The following is a 20558-nucleotide window of genomic DNA, read 5'->3' as shown; positions in this document are numbered from 1 at the left end:
CAAGTTCTCCTCAAAGACTGACTACAAAAGCAATGGGACAACCTACATAGAGTTCAGGCATTTGAAAGCCATGCTGCAAGTATACTAAAAGCTAAGGCTGATCGTATTATCCAAATGTTCTGCAGGTACCTATTCTGCTTCGTTTCGGACCATGCTTAAGTACCACCACCACCAACCCACACAGATTTATACAAGAGAACTCCCTGAATTGATCTGGCTCACATTGTGACTTCATGAGAGCCGCAACACAACCAAATCAGTGTAAAAAAAAATCTCAAAGAAAAACCTGGAGGAAAGTTTTACTTCATACTTTCACAGGAAAAAATAAATCCAGCAGAATTTTATGTATTTTAATGTGCATTCCCCAGGAACTCAGCAAGGACTGTATCGTAGATGGAGTATCAGAAAGCTTCCGCATCCAAGTATATATAACTTTGGCAACATACAAAAAGCTATTTAACACAAAACAAAGTTAGGTGAGATCAATACAGGATTTCAGAAGAAGGCAAGAACATCCTCAGCAAAAGGTCCATGGTTCTGCCTTGAACGTGACAGTAATTACACACTAGAAACCTAACCAACAACTTGAGTTTTGCAATGATACATTATAATAAAAATAACCACCACATGTTGGTTTCATAACCTTCTGTCCTACATCAAAGGACAAAAATGCCTCTTTTTGCAAATATCTACAAGACCCAAGGAAATCTTTGCAGTTTTCACAGAAAACAAAACTGGGTAACATTTAAGTGATGCTATACTTTATAATTTTGATATTACTGTAAAAAAGAAAGTCCGTTTTGTTGTTTTTTTTTTAAATAAATGTTTCAGAGAACATTTAATGATAATCGAAGGAGAACAAACAGTGTTGTCAGTGTCCAAACCAGCCCAGTGCTGTTAGTTGGCCTCCAGAATCAAGCTATGCACTACTGGCAAACCTCACATATAATACACAAGGGCTGTCAAAAGAAGAAGATTAAATAGCTATACTGGTGACTACATTTTTTTTTTATCTGAAATAATGAAGACATAAATCTGTCACTGTGAAAAGACACAGAAGATTTTCCATGAATTTTACCGATCACATTATTCACTCCTAAAACAGAAACTGAAGTTAAAATAAAGCAATGTGAAAACACAGTTAATAAAGCAGAATAAATAAAACTGACTCGAAGCGAACCAAAACATGCTCTACATCACATGCTAGTCAGTTTTATGGTGGTTATTTAAATCTTGCATTAAAAAAGCAGAGTATATACAGAAATAGGTTTTAACAAACAACTGCCTACCAGTTTAAAGTAGACCAAAATACCTTAAATACAGGGAGATTTCATCCTAGAACTTATATACTCATCATCTCAAGTTGTACACTTCAGAAGACCTCTGTACAAAAAAAAAAAAAGAGTACTACATAATTTTCTACACTGCAGGTTTTTGTTTTTTTTAATCTACTTCATTAATCTACTTCATTGGTGTCGTGTCCCTGCCTCCCCTCCTCTTTCTTTTTAGGTAGCCTTAACAGTACCAAATATTTCTAGTTTTGTGAATTTGTCACTAAATATTCATAGAATCTCAGAAAATCTGAAATATTTTGTGCCATGCATTTGAATAGTATGAGTTTCAATTCATCAGTAGAAGAAAAAGTGGAACATTGAATACATACAACATTCTCTCAGCAAAGTACACAAACTCAACGCAAAGCTAATGCTGAATTAAAAAATAAACCACTATGAGAAATTTATATTAAAATGCTTTATATTTTCCTTCGTATGTTATTTTCTGATCTTTGTGACAACAATCTTTCTTTGTTATTAACAAAGCTGTAGAAAATATACCTTTGTAAGCAAACTGTAGCAAAGGAAATATGTCTGGAAAACAACAGCAACATCCCTTCACTTGGTAACTTTCAAATACATTCATGTGCTAATTACAGTATTGATTTGCATCACATTTTCAGGTAAAAATTATAAATTCTTAGAAAGACTCAACAGAAGGTGGTCATGGTAACAACAGATACTATTCAATTCCTTTAGCACACACAGCAGAATTTTCCTGCTCCTACACATTACCTCTGCGAAGCCTACAATTAATTACACACCAAATATGAAAACTGAGAAAAGATAACAGTAGATACCATGCATTTCTGGTCTTTACCAGAAGTTAGAGTACAGTGGGGTAAAGACCAGGCAGCTATAACCCATTCCTTTCTTGTAGATTTTTAGCAATCAATTATGAAAGGCTTCATGTTTGAAGTTTCAGCTCTGTACAACTCCCATACAGCTCCTTTAATATGAAATACCATTCTTTTCCCACAGTATAAAACTACACAATAGCCACAAAGTAACAGAGACATACAGATGTAAATAATTCAGCACCCACACCCCCCCAAAAAAAAAACCCCACTTTTCTCCTCCATTCTGATGTACACCCTTTGCTGGGGTCTGAGAGTAGAGACACAAGATCTGAAACCACGAGCGTTCCTGGTGAGTCTCACCAACCCCATTCTCTACGTAAAGAATTAAAACTCCTTTCAAGACTGGCCTGTGTGAACTAGCCTGTTCTCAATGTATTCTGAAAGCTTTCTCCTTTGCTAACAAAGGAACAGAATAAAAGTATGGCTGAAGAGCAGGACTCCACATGCTGGAAAACAACTCACAAGTTAACTCCAATTAAGCAAACATCTGACCTCTTCCACTTATTCAGTGCTGAAGAGCCTGTCAACAGTACTGAATGCAGAAACTTAACTACACAGGAGAAACCTGAAATCTCAAAGATCTTTGCAAAAAAAGACACCCTGGTGATAGCTCAGCTGTCCAAATCACCATTAGATCATGAAAATCGTGTATAATAATTACAGTCATGACAGAAGATCAGACGTGTCCTCTCAATGCCTACTTGCTCAGACAGCAGTTTAAGAGGTTATTTCCCATAAGAACTCTGACAACTTGTCTCAAAGACACTCCAGCAGTTAAAGAAAGAAGCTAGCCCTCTTTTTGCCATCAAGGACCAGCCTACCATCCTCCCAGTCAATGGCCATTCCTAGTCTTCTTTTTTCCCCCCTCCACAAACGCCTTCTTTGCTTGTACTCCCCTAACCCACAGCTGCCTTGTAAAATTGAGGTTACCATTATTTATTGTCATTCCAACCTTAACGTCAGATTCTTAAACCTGCCCAGACATGTTAAAAAAAAACCACATAATTCTAAGTAACAGTTCATTGTAATTCAGACGTTCAGTACTTCAAACGACCATTAGAAGACCGGCCTCCAAGGCTGTTTGACATAAGCCAAAACAAATATTCACAGCTTCACACACCTTGGTTTTGATCTCTCCCTCAGCAGTGCTCCCAAAACTTACTGGAAGATCTTAATACATACTGCAGTTAAAAAGCCCACATTCCGAGCTCAGTGTATTCCATGAACCACACTAAGCTTTTTCCGAGTTTTTCAGGTGTTAAGTCCCATCTTTATTTTTGGTTCGATATATTTAAGGTGCTGGACCACACAGGCAATAGTAGAACTGATGCAAATTCTCTTGCAGCAGCAGATGTCTGCAACCAATAGCCACTTTGCTGCTACATGTCAAAACAACTGGTAAGCACACAGACAGCAACTCTGGAACTATGCATGGACTACCTGAAAAATCAGATAGGCAGGAACTAAACACCATTCTCCGCTTACTTAATCTAATCTACCCCATCTAATAGAGAAATTGCAAGTACCAGCAAACTGTTCCCATCTGCCATTCTTCTTGAAGGGGAAACGTGCAGGTTCAATCCTTCTGTACTGTGACTAGATATTTCACAACTGACATCTTTCCTCTGGGAAAAATGAAGCCCACAAGTTCAGTACCATTTGTTTACAAAAGTCTTCTGCATCTGCAGAAAATGGATTGATGTATTATCTTAGTAGGCAACAAACAGTTTGCTGCAGCAGTATGATTTTTCCTGCTAGGAAGATAAATATATTTAAATAGTTAATTTGTATGAAAACAAAACAAATTGTTTTTCGCATGCAGCAGGACTGGAAAACATCATCTGGTCAGTTTGATAACCTTGTAAATTTTTCACATAGTTCTTCATTAATTACCTTTCTTAGGACATCAGTGAATATTTTTAAGTTGACTTACTCCCACATAAATTGTTTATGACAACTCTAAGCTCAAGGTTTTAGCTTCCTTTTCAAAATATTTTAGAGTAGCCAGTAGTCCTCCCCCTCCCTTGAGAAGTTAAAAAGTCCTTTGTAACACTGCATATGCATCTTAACAGCTGGTATGCAGGAATTGACATACTACATTTTCCTCAAAGCCCCCCATGTGTTCCTGTCTCCCTACATCCAAAAATGCCATATTATTAAGACTCAATAAGGAACAAGCTAATACTCTTCTAGCATTTTATAGATGGAGTCTTGAGTAATACTAACCCAGCAACCTTTGAAGTCACCTTTCTCCAAGAAAATAACCTCAGAACTACATCAGAGCCACCTCAGATAGCTTTGTTTAGCTTGCTTTACAGAAAATTAATGATGACAACTCCATAATCTATGTGGAGATTTTATTCAGTTTGTATCTATCCTTATACTTGGAAAGGGTTCTTTCTCTCTAGCATCGAGCATCTAACCTGAGTATTTCCCTGCTGCTACTTCTGCAAGTCAGAACTTCCTGCCACATCTCAAACAATAATGTATTTAACATCATCCTTTTACATACCCAATGACAATCATCGTGATTCTTTCAGCATGGTTCATAAAAGAACTTCCAACTTTTCAAGAATCATAGAATCACAAGGTTGGAAAGGACCTATAAGATCATCTAGTCCAACTGTCCTCCCCTTACCATGCCTACAGAAAACCCCTAAACCATATCTCCTAGCTCCCTATCCAGGCTCTTCTTGAACACTGTCAGGGATGGTGACTCCACCACCTCCCTGGGCAGGCTATTCCAGTGCATGACCACTCTGAAAAAAAAAAAGTTCCTTCTTATGTCCAGTCTAAACCTCATCTGATACAACTTGTGGCCATTTCCTTGGGTCCTGTTTGTTGCCTGGCAGAAGAGGTCAAGCCCCTCCTCATCACAACCTCCCTTCAGGATGTTGTAAAGTGCATGAGCCATGACTTCTCTGAAGTTCATGGGGTAGTAGGAGGGAAGGGGAAGAGAAGGAAGAAATTCTAATGAGTTAAACTGGCAGTTTCTTTGACAAGTTCTCTTATTTTAAGAAATACAGAAGGGAAGGGGTTCAGAAACTTTAAATTCACAAGTTCATGCCATTTCTCAGTTTAACGAGCTAATTTATCACCTACTGAAGGCAAGCAATACTCAAGGGAAGACAGCATCCTTCACAGCACAGCCCTTATACAACACCCCAATCCTAAGAGCTGTAAAGAATGAGGCAATTCTCCTGCAAAAGCAATAGAAACAAGCATATGTTCATGTAATAAAGTACATTACTGTAGATTGAACTGGCATGTTTCATGCTGACACTAACAACATTTAACTTAGTTTGTATACATCATAAATGTTGCCTGTAATCTCTTTAAAATATGTTAAAATTTCAGTTCAGTTGTTTAAGAGAACTGCACTTAAGTGTGAAAAGCATGACTTTATCCAATGTAGTCTCTGAATAGGTTCTTAATGCCATGTCGATCATAATTCAGCAATACTGAAAGAGAATTCCAATAATCTCCAACAGATTCCTCTTTACACCACTATTTTTGTTGTTTCTGACAATGCAGATCACAAATAATTTGCCAAACTGCTATCCTGCATCTAACCAAGCAACACTGCAAGGAGAAATTTACTATTCTGATGAGTGGCACTTGACTAGGTTGGCCCTGCTAACTTTTGAAAACAGTTTCTGAAGAACAACTTAAAGAATGACTGTGAAAAAGGAACTGGGAAGATACCATCTTAAAGTACTATGCACAGATATATTTGGCCACAGTAAAACAAGACTTCCAAGTTGGTCTTCAATTTCTAGTATGAATTGTGTTGCAAAACTATATTTCTAGAACAACTACATTTCAAGTTCTATTAGGAAAGGATGTACTTCCCCAGCCCTGCCAAAATACATATTACTGAGGCTGTGCTTTCAGTAATCCTTCCCTTCTTTGAAACGATTCACTCATGCATCAAATTCCAGTCTACAGGTATTCCTTTATTAAAGTGGTGAGATAGCTGTACACACACACACACACAGCATGAGATCTCAAGAAAGAGATGAAGACTGGTTTCAAGCTCTCCCAGAAGCCACATTCCCATTTCAAAGCAAGTCACAAATAGTGATTAAATTTCATTGATACCTCGCCATAAGAACAAGACAGCCCCTTTCAAATTGTTATTAAAAAGAGAAAGGTTTGTTTCTCAATGTTTTTGCCACAAGAAAAATTTAAGTGGAACCTGCCAGCACAAGATGAGATTGCATGCAGCCACCTTAGGCTGTCTATGGTTCTCTTTCATTTCCTCTGCTGCTGAAACCTGCCCATCATCCTGAGGGTCCCTGCTTTAAACATGGGCAGGCAGTAGCACAGTATTATACATGAAGGTTCAGGAGTTGAGAAACACATTCACTCCCACCAGTCAGAAGGAAGTCTGGACATCATAACCTTCAGAGCACAGGTTTTATTTCCCCTCCCCCACCTCCCCAGCCCCCCAAGAAAAGTAAACCACACGTTTCAGGCAGACTTGATAACTAGCTAAGGAATAAACCTGTGCCAATTCTACTGTAAAACAAATTTTAAAAGCTCCACACAAAAGAACACAGAAAGAGAACCCCAAACTTATTCCAGCCATACTGCAATAATGTAATTAGTAATAACAAACAGCAAAGGTAAAGTTGTTTTGCATCTCCATCCTGCCAGCTGTTTAGTAAAATCTAGTTCTTAGGACTTAACACAGCTGAGGAAAATCTTCACTGAAGCAAAAACGATCCCACAGCATGCCTGTGGTGTATATGCTTGACCACAGACCTCTGAGATGTGTTATCAGCACCTGGTCTTTTTATAACTACCACATACTGTTAAACATTACTTGGAGTTGTTTATAGTCTTTTTTCCCCCCACACACATGCTAGACCAATGTTGTCACTGGAGAACTAAGCTGACCTCCTTCATTGCTTCCACCAGCAAATGAACTTTACTCCATTTCAGCCAACACAGCTATCAGAAGGTGGAGTCATCTTACCAACAGAAAATAAATTTAGAACCATAATATATGACAGCAACAAGCTGCCCTCACCTTCAAAAGAAACCCCCACCAGTTTAAGAATAAAATTCAAGACCCCTCTGTCATCTACCAACAAACATGCTAATATCCATCATTTCATTCGTTAAAATGGTTTTAGTATTTGTGTTGTTTTTTTTCACCCTCTCTTTATACCTTTCTTCAATAACTTTAGTAAACTCTAAGCTAATACTGGATTTTCTAACAGAGTCAGGTAACTTGAAATCAAACTTGCCTATTGTTCTGCAAATAATACCATGTTTGTACTATACACTGTAAACTACCAGAAGTCAAATTATATTTATTTTGCATTTATGTTTTTATCCCATCATGAGATGGAGCTTGAACAGTCACATTCCATCTGGTGAGCTGCACAGAAAATGTGTGCACTCCTGTATCTTAAGGAACACAAGGTCAAAGAAATGCACTCGGAATTAAGAGTGAAAGACAAAGGTCTGCGTACTCCTGCCTGTGTATACTAAAGATGCAGAGTAATCCACTGTCTCATCAGTATGTAATCCACAAGCCTCTCTTCTGGATCCACCCCTTATCAGGACATCTTTGGCACAAGCCACAGAGTTTCATCATTATGATACATTAGCACAAGAGAAATTAGGAACGGTAAGAAAACAGAAAACCATTCCTAGACCACAAACATTTTGAAACTTTACAGCACCATCATTTATCACCATCCTTAACAGCAGTCATTTCTGACCTCCTCTTAAAATAAACTTGTATTTTTTACATATATACACACAAACTTATGAAAAAACTAGATTCAAGGATGAGAAAAAGCAATAAAGATCAATGTATTATGCTGTTAACTCCTTGCATTCTTAAATATGTGCTGATACACTGGCAGTCCTAGTTTATCCCCAGGAACCACATCAGTATCGCATAACTAATGCCCATAACCCATAACAAAGAGTTAAAAGGACCTATTTAACCTTTCTTTGGCAGGATCTCCATCAGATATATGCTCTTCTCCCTATCCAGAAAGCCAGTAGTACTAGAAAACACTAATACAAGTTATAAATTTTAAAACCACGTCTATTTTAATCAACTCCTCATGCTTCAACTCAACTGGCAATGAAAATATGTCAGCCCCACTCTCAACTTCCATGTGCTAAAAACAATTCTACAAGGCTTGGACCACAGAGAATTCTTACACATACTACTTCCTACAAACACAACGCACATTTGGGAGCCAAATCTGATCTGGCACTTCTGCCTTTCTGTAATAACATGTCTTTAGAATGTCTTTTACCATCTCATTTTATTTGACTGGATCATGCCTTTAAACAGTTATCTCATCCTTTAATACACAGTGCATCATACATACAATATTGTACACATGCAACATTATTACATAAGTCACTTTAACATGCAGTTTTAAAAACCAGGCAGTATTTGCATTTTAGTCATTAAAACAATATCACAAACAATAACAAAAACATCTTTCACTTAATCTTACAAACTGTCGGCCTATACTCCTCTTTTACTGAGACACTTTTTACACCATAATGAGTACCAGAGAGGTTGCATTCAGGCATTACTTTGGAAACATTTTGTTTTCCCCATTAATATATTAGCTTTTCACTGATTCTTCATTTGTATCTTATAGTAATGTCTTCTTTCTTATGCACAACTCTATTACTTACATATTGATTTTTCATTTTCAGCCCCTACCTAATTAAGTGTTGGTAGGTTACAATATATATTAGCATTTCAGGGTGCTGTATAATTGAATTATCCTCCTGCACAGTCCAACAGTACTGGATATATTGGTAATAACTTAAAAAGCCCATATGTATGCCAAAAGTTATATGAGTTTCCTTATAGATGTGCACCTGTCCCTAGAGTAACTGAAATTAATTTCCAGAAGCAAACAGAACAGCAGACACTTCAGTTTCTGCCCACTCCTTACTTTTTCCCTTCAAAGTTTTCTCCTTGCACTGAAAAATCTTCAGAAATTTGTGAAATGTGAAGAAATTGTTTCACACTTCTCATTATTCAAAATATGAAGGCAAGCATAGCTGGACTAGAGATGCATTCATTCTGGAAGCATAACACAACATTTATCAGTAGAGATCAACCCTCAGGGGCAAATTTCCATGCTCCCCAAGTCTTGGACCTTTATTTTGTGATCAAAGAATACTTGCAATTAAGTGCAACTTGACAGCTTATTTTGACAATGAATTACCTTTGCAACAGATGTCACTTCAGTTAATTTCTTTCCATAGACTTAAGAAGTGATGAACTAATGTTCTCCTTCCACAAATAGCATTTCTTTGCTGTAACAAGGACTAGCGCCAACAAGTGTTTAGAAAAGACGTTTCAGAATAGAAAATAAACTTACTTTTGCCAAGAATAAGCAACCACTAGGCAATACTGCACCTCCAGTTTACCATTTAGCAACTCAAACTGTTGGTTAAAGTTTTCTAGGAGGTAATAACAGAAAGGTATGTGTATTGGGAAGGGCATGTTTATCTTTCAGTCAAGTTGGATATTGGTACACAACAGTTTCACCTACTAAGATCCAAACCCGTCAGCTGCCTCTCTTATATCAGGCTGTTTTTCCTCCTTCACAGCCAACTGACTGTTTCCCAAACTCCTTGAGTGCAAGCTGAACAAAAAAGCAAAATTCTTATCCCACTCAATCTCTGCGCACTTTCCTCTGAAATGCCTTTCTGCCCCAGCACACTTGTTTCGATTTACTCAAGTATTGGAAACAACATTCCTGCCTCCAACAAATGGCATTAAAAACCAATGTGCAACATAGTCAAAGAGTCTATGGCTTATTATGTCAGAGCAAAAGCATCTTTTACTTTGAATGTGAACGCTCACAGTGGTGACTGGAACACTTCAGCCTCTCCAGCCTAAGCTAAAGAAAAGAGAGCCTTCTTAGTGCCATGCCTTGTAGAAGAACGATTATCCTCTCAAGGTCTTATATTGAATTAGATTCATCTCTGTCACATTTCAGTACACAGCTTCTTCCTCGTCTTCAGCTCTGAAGGAAGACGATTCCTTCTGCTCTGATTAGTTTTAGGTGTCTTACCTAACCATATAATTTCAAAGGCCAATTCTTCTGTCATATGTTGAATAGAGATATTCAACTGTCTCTTGCAAGCAAACCACTCGGTTTTCCATTAACTGCTTTATAATTCTTCCTGTATCCTACTACGCTGAAACTTTCAACATTTACAACACCAAAGAAAACATAAAACATCCAAGTATGCAGCTGAAAGGAACTATGAAGAAACAAGCAAATAACCTGGGGAAATTGCCATCTCAGCTGAAGCGTGGCAGAAATTAAAAGAATTATGAGAATACTCCTTTCCTTCTTTAGTGTAGTAGATGTGTAGCTAACTCAGCTATTCTCACACAAAAGCAGGTGAAGCTCTCTGGGAGCTCTTAAGTTCTCTTACTGAAGCGAGGCAATACATTGGCTCCACAGTCTGGCTGCGGGGAACTGAATTGGAAGGCTACACAGATAGGGATGCAAGAAGAATCGTATCACTTACTGCCTCTGTGTTGTGCTACAGAATTGAGAATAATGGCTATTTTAGACAAGAATAGAAATAAGATGTAAACAACTAAAAAACTCTTAGTGTGCTATTTAAAAGATAGTTAACAAACACAAATTGCACCGTGATTCAGTCTCCTTCAAAAATAAAATGCAGTTAAGATGTCCAAACTCTTACAGTCTCTACAGACTATGGACAACCAACAGCCTAGAGAGGTGCTGTGTGCACTCTCACAGATGCCAAATAACAAACCAGGACTAAACAGCAAGGTTCCTCAGGATGGGGTACAGTTGCAAACCACAGCTAAGGCGATTTGGCAATCTCCTCCTCCTCACTTCCCCACTTCTCTACACTAGGAATAACGTGCTTCTGACTTTTCAGGGTGTCAACTCAGGGTCATAAACCAGTATACAGCTTTTCTTTGTGTAGGCAGAAGAGAGACAGATCAGCTTTCTGCAAGAAGGGAACTCCCTGAACTGGTTCACTGTTGGGTGGGGTAAAGAGCAGAATCAGGCAAGTGAAACAGCTAAGGTCTAGGAAAAAGGAAGAGACAGCTCCATCCTTTTTCAGCAACCTATGATCGTTAGGTTGGTCTCACTGCAACTGAATCTGTTAAACTGGAGGAATGTTCCTATGATGTGCTCTAAAATTTTGCTTGAATTCAGAAATGGTAAGAATGCAACCCTGTCCCCATTAAAAAAAGCAGATGTGCCTACAAGCATGAAGTTCACTTGGAAAAAAAAAGTAGTTCAGTACATGGTATAGAGAGATATGCCTTTGGCTTCAGGATGCAGAGGTTCAGATGTACTGCACCAAAACAGAACATGCACTGCTTCATTTACATCTTCTTCTCTTATAATTTTATTCCCACTCTGTAATCCAGAAATGGATACCTGCCTTACTGCAATTATTTACTCTTTTTTAAGCAAATCAGGGTTTAAAGGGAGTTTGGAATAATCTGGCAAGTAAGGTGGTATCCCTTCCCAATGATAACAAAACGACAACTATTCAGACAAACCATTTGACCTTTTCTGTCTAAGACCACAGAAGCTAAAGCATGGTATCTCTTAAGGTGCAAGACAATCTGAAGCTGCAGCAGTTCAGCAGGAAGATGCTGAACGTGCAGGATGGGAACAACTTTTTGACCTGGTCCAAGCACAAGGAGAAAGACTCCATTCTACACAGCTGCACAATAACTCACAATGATATAGGCAAATGCAGTATAAGTCACAGTTACTCATAGGAAGAAATCTGTGCATGTATCCCCCTCTCAAGACAAAGGCAAAAACCACTGTATTTAACCTTCACCTGTACTGCCTCCCTACCTCTTCTATAGCAACTACACTATGAGGCCAGAGAAAGCCAGCAAGTGGCTAGAGAGGTTAGACAGGAGATCACAAAATTTAAGCAAGGCACAGACAAACTATGAACACATCACAGATCACTGCAACAACTGCTGCATACAGGGATATTCTTCATGAGTGAAATTGGTTTTAAATTTGATACTTCTGTTCAACTGATAAGACACCAATACAATTCAGAACAAGCCAGATGGACGGTAGAAGGCAAAATCTAATGAGGTACAGAAGACAAGTGAAAGAAAGCTTGGGAAAAAAAAGCAACAACAACAAAACAACAGAAGCCTTGGAAAATGTGCTTTGAGCTGAAAAAGCAATATTCAAAGATAAGGAATGATGGGGTTAAAAAAAAAAAACCACAATAAAAACACTATGGCTATTTCTATTCTAAATGCTATTGGACTGAGGCTTAAAGTTCAAATCTTAAGACAATGTAATGCTGAAGTAAGTTCTCTTGAAGCAAGCATGCAATAAGTGGGCCACTAAAACAACATTAAAATTATCTTCCCACATATGTCTTCTGCTGTCTTACAGGAATGAGAGCTCAGAATTATCACAGATGATAGAATGGTTGAGGTAGGAACCAACCCCTGAAGACAACCCACTCTGAACTCTCTGCTCAAAGCATGGTGGAGGCTCCTCAGAGTTGCAGCACATAGGTTTAAGTAACTCCACAATCTTGCCATGCTCAGAGTCTGCAAACACAAAAACAGCAACGTAAAAACAAAACACTGAACCCACCCATCAAACGAAAAAAACTACTCATGTTTTTCTTGTTTGGTGGATTTTTTTTTTGTTTAACTCCCCCTCCTACAGTCAGTCAGTTACTTACACAACAATAATATCCCTGAGCCCCCTTTTACTCCAAAGCAACTTAACAAGAAAACAAGAAGAGAATACACTCTTCACACAGCATAAGCCAATCCTTAAAGCGTTTATTTTATGTGCAATGGTCACACACAGTGCATACTGGGTGCAGGAGAGAGTTCAAGTCCTATCCAACGCTGAAGTATCTTAGAAGTTGTATTTTGTCACTATATAGATGCATTACCAGCAGCAGTCCTGAATAACCCATATACACAAGAAAATATCAGCTGCAATACTGATGCAAGCCATCACCACTCTATAGCTTTTTCTTTTTCGTGCATGCTTTTAACTGCTCTATATAGTTCCAACTGAGACAAAAGTTTAACTCTTCCACACTATAAAGACCTTTTTGTCAACAAGACATCGTTTACTAAGAAAAACAGGCAGATAGTTACATCATGAAAACCCACATCATGAGCACAAATAAGCACACCAGCACAACTGAAGTACTTTCTTATGCTTGCTTCTGTCCTTAGATAGTACCATTCACAACCAGTGGGCTTACTGAACACACGCAAATAGGCCTGCTATCCTTTGGGCTTCCTGGATATCAGCCAGGAGGGAACGTAAAATTTATTGCAATCAGAAATGAAAGTTTTATACAGTCTCATTTCTGTTACTTTTCTAATGGAACCTGAAAACACAACTGCCGAGTTCAACCCTCTGCCAATGTTGTTTAATCTACATTCACATCTCCTAGTAATATCCTGAGTGACTATACTAAAATAATAGCAAGCACCGGTACATCTTTTACCTACTTTTCCATTCTCATGGACATGTGTATATAAACACATAACAAACATATACTAATAAAAGAAAACCCATATCTATTGTATCAAGTATATAAACTCAATGCAGACAATGTAACTTAACTGCATTTAACATGAAACTCACAAACCGAAGATTTTGCTTATGTTTTTACTTCTCAGTTTTCAAGTTAATTCTCAGTATTCTGTTGAATTCCCTGCTTTGCAAAGTATTTTCATTAAAAGAGTAAAACTTAAATTAGAAGCGAAGCTAACTGCACATTCACCACAACAAATGTGTGCTAGTGGTATTCATTGCAGTAACCAACTTAAGAGGAGGGCAGGAGTGGAAAACAAAAACAGCTGTGATCTCATTAGCCAAGCTCATTATGTAAGACCTCATTAGCCACCATCCCACAATAACGTGAATAAACCCAGTAGACACTAATGAAAAGGAAGCAATAACAAACCCAGAAGCCAAATATTCATATAGCCCTACAGCTCACCATCACCCCAGCAGTTGGAGTGATGCAACTGAACTAGGCAAAACACGCAGCCCCGCACACTGTTGAAATCCCATGGTCAGGCATCTAAGCACAAAGCACCCTTTGCCTAATGACAGCAGTATAAACAGGATCTCCAGGGGATCAAAGCTTCTTCCAGTAGGAATACGTACAACTGAGTAAGGGAAAGGCTGTCTAGAACAAAACTGAAAGTCCAAAATGCTTTGGTTTCCATCTGATTATTTGGACTAAGAAGTGCTCTGAGTTTTTATGCTAATAACCGTTAACATTTCAACGACGTGAAAAATACAAAGAAAATTCTTTTTGGCCGTTACACCTTGGCTCCATCTTCATCTTTTTGATTTGTAAAGAGTTCAACCACTTTACAGGGCTTTTTTTTGTATTAAGCTCTGTATAATTACAGACGGTCTTTTCTAAGTTTAATATAACTTCAGCCATTCTATCTCACTTCAGGGGATTTTTCCATCAGCTTCAATAGAAGGAAGATGAGCAGCACTGTGATGCACAAATCCCTATAGGCAGCCTGGAACATCAGTGAGCATCAAGTACCACAGCCTCACTTCAGTAGCCATCAATCAGGGTAACAGAAATTTCCTAGATTATGTTAATATTACTTTTTTAAGCATTTTTAAAGCCCTGGTATTTCAAGCCAGTTTTTGGTAGCAGTTCTTTTTTGTTGCTGTTAATTACTTCTTAACTATTTTGAAACAATCACGTAGCTAAGAAAGTTAAAAATATTCTCAACTTTCCACTGCAGTCATCTTCTTCTCTTTTTCATTATTACTTGCTCACATTTGGATGCTCAGGCGAACAGTTTAAAGCTCTTCTACAATATAGACCCTTACCGTACAAAAGGGAACATTAAAAGGCCTTGCTTATATGCTAACTACCTGAATGCTATAACTTAGTCATTAGAAGGGTATTTATATTTTAAAGCATCCAGTTTGAACTTCATGTCAGTTTCTATGGAATCTACAAATAAGCTCAGACATTACAATTTCTTTTTCTGCTCAAAAAAGGGGTGAAAGGAACAGTTTTGTTCTAGGACTAATACCAACTCATTCTAAAAGATAACTTCTTAGTCAACCAAAGGCAAGCTAATCGCATATAGCATTTCTTACAAAACAGAAAGTATATTCACAAAATAGTAACATAACACATCTTACAGAAAATAAATCATGTAGCACTACAGACTTTTTTCCCCACCATGAGTCCAAATTTAAAAGTAAGTAAAAGAACACTGAAAATATTATTATTCCCAAGAAGCTACTTTCAAGAAACATTTTGAAGAAGTTTTTCCAGTAATGTAAACCTAACATGACCCCCTCAATTTTAGCCTCTAGAAGATGCGTTTTATACCTCCACAACACATTTGTTAACATAAAGGGGCAACAGCTCCCACTCAGAGAAAACCAAAACAAATCAGGCAAACCATACAGACTACACTGACAAGAACCTCAAATTTAACAGATTGAGAGAGATTTTTGATCAAACATGTCTAATCTCATATAAATCTCATATATGCGTCTGAAAACGCATAGAAATATTACCCACCAGCAACAGAGATTTAAAGACACATGTAAAGCTATAATGGGATTTTATTAGCAGGGTGGCAAACTCTTCTCATGTGTTACAGCACATGAGAACTAGCCCAAAAGCAACAGCCACAGGTGCAGAAATGAAGGAAAACAGCTGCTTACCCCTGGAAGGTCTCACATTGGCAGGAATCTCCAGCAAGAGATGCCCTCACCTCCACTGCCAGCCTTTAAATGAGGTCTGGAAAGCGCTGGCTCCTGACTCCACCCCTTCCAGTCACTCAGGTGCACTGCATGCACCTGAGCTCCCCTGGGTTGGCCCTGCCAGGTGCGCAATCACTGTTTCGGGCTGTGACTTAGTATTTCCACACCATGTTTAAAGGTAAGGAAATTAACTAAACTTTTGAAGTCACCTGCTCATCACTCTGGAATAGGTATCAAGAATCAAATTTACAACTCTCTACAGCAATCAAAGAACTACAACAAGAGTAGCGTACTATCCCCCATTAGGCCACTGTGGAGGAAAAATGGCATCAGGCATAAAAGGACCACAAACCTTCCCATTTTACACCATAGATGCACATACATGAACAATCCCAAGCAATACAGAGAGTTCCCCAGGGTCCTTAGGGTACATTCCATCTTCACAGCCAACATCACTTCCTACACGCAGTTATACTTTCTATTTTCACATCCTTCCACTCCCACAAAGTGTGGGGGGGAAAGAAAGAGGAGAAGATGAAGCTGAAATGCAAGTAGAACTGTAAGTGAGAAAGAAGTACCTTAAACATAATTTTTGGTCTTTTAAAGTTTGATTTCTCCACAGAATAGCATGAGGTCATCCAAAGCATGCAAAATAAATAAATAAAGGTGAAATTTTAAGGAAAAGTATTTGAAGTGTTATAAAACCATAAAATACCTCTGCAGTTTCAGAGGAACTAAAGGTACATCTTTCAAAAATAGGAGAGGTTATCCTTTGGTTATCCTCACCGAACCTTAGTCTGAAAAAATGAAGAATAATTTTCCACTTCCAGATAAGAAGACTGAGCCTTGAAACACAGAAGTGCATGACCTAATATAAAATGCTGTTAGTGCTTTTCTGGGTAAAAGGATTTTGGTTTATATCATTTAATTCATTCAAAGCAGATTTAAAAGCTTAAACAAATATACCTACCCAGTGAAGTGCTGCTCTAAGACAGGCTAGAACAGAACCACTCACTTTTGGCAGGGAGTAACTACAGGGAATATACTTGCACAGATCCATGAGAAACAGCTCAACTAAGGAAGCTCCTTATGACCAAGGAAAGGAAAGTCACTTGCCAAGGAAAACAAGTATTAAATACACTTTGGTTCTGAAAGATATTTGATTCTGACAGGTAACATTTTCATGGTAAATTAAGCATGAAGAATAAACAACATCTGGTCAGAATGCATTATGAACGTGCCGTATCATTTGGTAGATATGTATATATACACACACATACTAAGTAAAAGAAATTAACCCCAAAGATTAGGTTTATTACATTTCACATCTTTTTCACTAACGTGGCAAAGGGACAAATAAATATTGATCTGTTTGCATTTTAACAACAATTTTTATAAATAAAAGAACTCAGAGAAAAAAAAGAAGTAGGGGAAAAGTTGCCACTATGCACTATAAAGCACCTACTGCCTTCCATAGAGGAAAGGATGGAGTTTTCCACTGAACAGTCATTTTAATTTATATCAATTTTCACTTTAAAGCCATTTTGACATCTTCATCAGGAAGTGCTCTGCAAACTTACAGTCACCTTAACAGCTGAAATCGCTATCAGTAGCATGCAGCAACACTCAGTTGAAGGACATGGTCATCATAGGATGCAAGTAACCTACTCATCTTAGAAGCAGAGGAAGAGAAATAAAGGGGGGTTATGAGATGAAAGACATTCTGCCTCCTTGGAATACAACTTCGCACTAAGAATTCACCTCTTGAGAGCAGAAAGCCTGCCACAAGATGAAGATGCTCGTGGATACCCTGGTGAAAGCACTCAGCTTGCTAACATCAGTGTTTGCACACTGAGGCTCATCACAGAGAGCAGCAGCAAGTGGCACCACTTTACCATAGCATGTGCTATAGAAATTCAATATTGAACCATCTACAGCGCATCAGAAAGCGTGACTCACGGATGTCCTCCACTCACACTGGCTTTCAAAGTGGGAGGCCTGAGAGAGGTTGCCAGCAACCATACGAGCAGATAGGAAGCAATGATTTGTACACACATATGCACATACTCAATCTCGGTTTAAATAATTTTCCAGCATCTGTCTTTGGGAAAACAGTTCCATTACACAAATGCTTACAAAAATCAAGTTTTAACTAGCTCAGAAAATCTCTAGTTGGTTGAATCAGTGCAAGTGTCACATTATATCAGAAGTGATGGGGCTCTGGCTCACATTTACAGAGAAGAGAGCGGCGCTGCCTTAGCCCTGCCGGCACCCAGCCATCTGCTCCAGCCTCCTCCCAGAACTACTGACCCTGCAACCGAGCTGACAGGAGAAAACCAGACTGTGCCTGAACGGCATCTTCACTTACATCCACCTGTGACTGGAAACTTCAAATGAAGCAGCCTGGGGATGGGCATGTTCCCTCCTGTGCCTGCTCCACAAAGGAGCTGTGCTGGCAGCCAGGGGTGCTCCTGGCAGCAAAGCCCATCTACTGCAGCTCCAAGCTCATCAAGCTTCTGCATCCACATGAGATTTGCCATTCAATAAGATGTCTGTTTTACACATCCTACTGTATTAAATAGGCCACTCAGCCTCCATTTTGCTTTACTCCAATAAAATAAATAAGTATCCCAAGTGACCCCAAGTACGATGGGTTCTTTCCTCTTGCTGCATACCTACCTGAATAAAAGCACATACCTACCTGAATAAAAGCAGTGAATACGAAGTGTCTTAATTTCACCTGCTTTTATTGCACCAAAAAAGGACTTTACATAAATGTAAATACAGTGGTTGGATGGGCCTGGCACAGCAATACTATCTGCCCTTTGGTTACTGATGTTGCCATTGCTCTAGGGAAATGAACTTGTTTTCCAAGCTGGTCATACAGATACTTCCATATGAACACCAACTAGTTTCCTATAAAAACATACCTCTGCATAGTGGCACAAGGCAAGGGGAAGTAGAACAAAAAGCCCAAATTGGAAAAGAAAAACAACAAAGCATCATGCTGATAGAGTTAGGAATTGTAATTTCAAGATAAAATAACATACTCTAAATTTGAAGACAAGCAAATTGCGATGCCTAATCTTGAGCATTTTGAAACATGTATGTTTTAGGAGTGCCACAATCGCACAGCATCTCTCTTGGGTTCCAAAAGTACTTGCAGTGTACCACATTACAATTAATAGACACAAGTTACACAAATGAAACTGCTTATTTGCATTCTCTTCCTTCAGAAGGGGGCATGGGCAGCAATTATATTTTAACAGTTTGAAAGCTTGCCATGCTGGAAGATTTCTATTTATTTGTTGGTTTCCTTTAAAGCACATTCTGGCTTTACCTCTTTGAAAATGAAAAAGAGTGAAATGATAAAAGGAAGAAGTTGTGACATACTTGGAATATTTGAGAGAAATACCAACAGAGAAAAAGGAATAAAAATAACAAGGCAGGAGCTTGGAAAAAAGCAAGAAGGGAAAAAGCACAGAAGCACAAACATGAAGAAACGTGAAGATTTCAAAGGCATGGTTACGTGTCAAAAGCTATACAGGTCAAGATGTATTACGTGTGTTTGCTTTTGGAAAGCTACAATTTGTTGATTCAGAGAAATGCATTTCTACCCTGGCAACAAGTCAAAAGCACATGAGACAGCTCAGGATGAATGGGTGTCAGAGTAAAACAAGAGGTACGAGAAAATGATGTTAGAGGAACAAATGAAACCAAAAGGATAAAGGATCAAGTGTTTGTGCCAGCACAACACTTCCTCAGAAATAAGCTGTCATATTCACCTCTTTCCTGCTCTCCCCATTCACAGCTTGCAAATGGGGAATGACTTTGAAAGTTAGCATGTATTTTCCAGTTTCCAAAATGTGAGTAAAATAACTCCTTCCGACAGTAGCAAGAAGATCAATCACAAGAATATACACTGCATCTTTCTCTTCAATGACAGCTTCACCCAACAGTTCACATAAGTAAGGCATAGGTCTACTGAGACATCACTTGGGTCCACGTGTACACAAAGGAGTGAAGCACATTTCCATCTCATTCTGCAGACTGCTGGCTGAGTAGCTGCTTCCTAATCAAATCATTCAAGTAACAGAAGTGACATTTAACTCAAGATGTTCTCAACTGATCACTAAATAACAACCTCAGGCTTCTAACAAGTGATACGACTAGAAACTGCTTCAGAATAACGCTGTCTAAATAAGAAGCTCCCTTTTTCCTCTGTGAGGTTACCTACCTGTCCTAGTTCTAACACCACAAGCAGGCTGAACGCTTCTCAGTCTTAAGGCTGGAGAGGTGCTGGGTGGGGTTGGTTTTGATTTAGTCTTCAGAGGACAAGGCATAATTTCAAGCCTAACTTATTGCATCAAAAATTAACTATCATTGCCATACTCTCTTCACTTAGCTCATTTCTTTAAAATGAGAATGCATGTAATGCAAGAACGACCAAAGAGGAGCAAACACACAGATAATTTGGCATAACTATAACAAGTCGAAGATTTGTCTTTGCTTCAAGACTAGCAATTTCATACCAAACTGCCATACTCTAACATCAAGCATGGTTCTTCACATAAAGCTACACT

At 38.5% G+C, this 20558-nt stretch overlaps 1 protein-coding gene across 9 annotated transcripts in view; it reads right to left on the bottom strand.

Annotated features, from left to right (window-relative positions):
- ZDHHC14 (zDHHC palmitoyltransferase 14) overlaps positions 1–20558 on the bottom strand; it is a 94747-nt gene that overhangs the window by 70887 nt on the left and 3302 nt on the right. The window lies entirely within an intron of this gene.

Source organism: Coturnix japonica, chromosome 3 (assembly GCF_054131305.1).
Source record: "Coturnix japonica strain WE chromosome 3, WE-NBRP24, whole genome shotgun sequence".
Taxonomy (NCBI): Eukaryota; Metazoa; Chordata; class Aves; order Galliformes; family Phasianidae; genus Coturnix; species Coturnix japonica.
Note: the sequence above shows the minus strand (reverse complement) of the source record. Positions and strands in the feature narration are given on the sequence as shown.